At 40.4% G+C, this 2,797-nt stretch overlaps 1 long non-coding RNA gene across 1 annotated transcript; it reads left to right on the top strand.

Annotated features, from left to right (window-relative positions):
* The first annotated feature begins 996 nt into the window (after window positions 1–996).
* LOC109432820 (uncharacterized) lies at window positions 997–1,685 on the top strand. The gene is made up of 3 exons (XR_002135512.3): window positions 997–1,286; window positions 1,347–1,499; window positions 1,560–1,685. It is a non-coding gene; the product is annotated as an uncharacterized LOC109432820 (long non-coding RNA).
* The last annotated feature ends 1,112 nt before the right edge of the window (window positions 1,686–2,797 follow it).

The raw sequence follows: 2,797 nt of genomic DNA, 5'->3' as shown, positions 1-2,797 counted from the left end.
GATTATTTCATAATCCAAATCTGCATCTGAAAATCAATCGAAATCGAAGTTAATAAGTTCATATGATTTTTTTTTCAAATTCATGTGAAGATTTTATGCGGATTTTTTTTACGGAACAAACTGTCACTTTTTTATCGATTCGAGTTTCTTTCTTGAGGATACCTGAGGCCGAGCCTCAGGCAATTCCTGCAAGGAATCATCCTGAAATTATTGGAGGACTCCCAAGAGCAAATGTTGGAAATAATCCAGCTGAAAATGGTTGAGAAGCCCTGGCAAGGATACCTCGTTGGGATTTATCCTAAAAGAATCCTTGAAAAAATCTTTGAGGAAATCGCAAAAGGAATACTATAAAATCTTTAGAGAAATCTCTGCAGAAATTCTCGGAGGAACCACAAGAAGAATATGTGAAGGGTTACTTGCAATCTCAACAAGAATGTTTAGAAGAGTCCCTTCTTGAATTTGTGAAGCAATTCCAAGTGGATTTCTCTCGGATTGCCCTAATGAGGGACTGCCTGACGGAGTTCTCTAGAATTTCTTGCTGGGCTTGCTGAAGACATATACCTTCAAGAATTCGCCCAGAAATTCCTCCTGGGATTCCTCCAGGAAGTTCCATTGAAGTTCTTCCATTAATTTTACCTGTAATTTGTCCAGGGATTTCTACATATTCTTCCAGTGATTTTTCGAAAAAAATCGCAATATAGCTCTCCACAATCCACCAGAAATTTATCCTATGGTGTCTTGCGATGTTTCTTCAAAGATTTCTCCAAGGATTCCTCCTGAAATTTCTCGTGAGATTCATCCAGAAACTTCTACAAGGATTCATCCAAGAATTCTTCTGGCATTATCTCTAGGAATTCCTGCTGGGATTGCTTCTGGACTGTGTTATAACCGGTAATTTATGAACAAAGAGGCATTCTTCAAATGCGAATAGCATACGACCGAGTATGTTCATAGTCAAATCAGAACTGACCTTTATTCTTTATTTCTATATCCCGGATTGAAGGATGTCTACTTGTCGAGTTCATTTCTACTTCGTCTAGACACCAACCCTAATTTTCTTTAACAATTTTGTCTGGTTCTGACCTTAACTACTCACATGACATTTGACCATTCGCAAGACTGTCAAAAAAAAAATCGCGCCAAAAAACTTCTTGTCGCGTTTTAGCATGTTCTGTGGAAAGTAAGTTTTTTGAAGAATTTTCCTTTTTTGCAGTTGTGGAATTTCCTGATCGGATCCTGGAACTGCCGCTAATCGTTGTTGCCGTTCATTCTGCCTGCTCCTGCTGGTAAGTATTTTAGTTTTTACCAGAAGATAATTAATTTCACCAGAGACTTTTCATTTGCAGTGAAATATGCAATCATCTTCCGGAACCTCCTTGAGGCCGAAGCTGCTGGATGAAACGAGCTCGTCTGGAGTTGTGGAGCTTCCTGATCGGATCCTGGAACTGCCGCCAATTGTTGTTACCGTCCATTCCGTCCTCCCTCGCGTCCTCCTGCTGGTAAGTATTGAAGTTTTTACCTGAAGATAGAGAATTTCACCAGAAGCCTTTTATTTGTAGGGAAATGTGCAAGTATCTGCCGGAACTCCTTTGATGCCGAAGCTGCCGGATGAATAGCTGCCAATATGCTGACGAAAATCTTGCAGTTCCTAGAGCTTCCGCCTACTATACAAATTTTCGGTTTGGTTAACTATAGTGTTACTTTAATGGGTTTTCAATAAATGTAGAATGGGGGACAAGGGGGAGGGGGGGGGGTATCGGCGACGGAGCGGTTGATTTATGCAAATGAGTCATGGTTTGAGTTGCGTCGTAAGCAGTTTCCTCCCGCGTTTTGTCCCAGCTGCGTTGTTCAAGAAGTCTGGGAGTTGCCGGAAAGTCCTCGAAGGAGATCCACTAAATCCGCCTGCGTGCAGTCCCAGCTGCGTCGAAAGGAGATCCATTCAGGAGTTGCTGGAAAGTCTTCCAAAGAAATCAGCCCGCGTGTCGTCCCAGCTGCGTCGTAAGGTGATTCATTCAGGAGCTTCCGGAGAGCCTTCCAAAAAGATCCTCTCTAGAGTCGTCCCAGCTGCTTTCATCCAGGAGTTGCTTGAGGGTCATCCAAGGAGATCCGCCCGCCCATCGCCCTAGCTGCTTCGTCCGGTGACCAGTCCGGAAATTGCCAGAACCCTCCAAAGATTGCGCATATGGTAAGTTGCCGGACAGTTCTGGAATCCCGTCGGTGATTTATAGAGTAAGTTTAACATTTATGGGTTATTTATACGTTTTTATTTAAGTATTTATTAGATTTATAATAAAATAAAATTTACGAATAAACAATTTGTTGTTCCTTAATTATATGTGTTGACAAAGAAAAACAAATAAAAAAAAGAAAAAGATTTTTTGACGTATCGATGTCTGATAGATATCAGATAGATGTCTGGTACCCAATGTCTAGTAGATATTTAGATGATATCTAGTAGACACCATCTGTCACCGACATTTTCAGGTAGACAAAATGTTGCATTGGAAGGAGATTTCTAGTTGACTTGTAGAAGATATCTACTTCAATATCTACTAGATATTTTTTTCTGTCTAGTAGATATTTAGTAGATATCTAGTTGAATTTTCCGACCGGGATACATCATCATCTGTTTCACTTGAGAACCCATGTTAGTGGGTTCGGCGGTTTTACCGAGTGGGCAAAGCCACTACAGTTCTTCCCCCTTTAATTGAGATTATGTACAATTGTTTTCGTTAACAATCTTTTAAAATTCTGAATGCAAAGTATGCAAATAATCAAAGTGTTTAAAACATTCTAG

The sequence above is a fragment of the Aedes albopictus genome, chromosome 1, assembly GCF_035046485.1.
Source record: "Aedes albopictus strain Foshan chromosome 1, AalbF5, whole genome shotgun sequence".
Lineage (NCBI taxonomy): Eukaryota > Metazoa > Arthropoda > Insecta > Diptera > Culicidae > Aedes > Aedes albopictus.
This window is presented reverse-complemented; position numbering and strand designations above follow the sequence as displayed.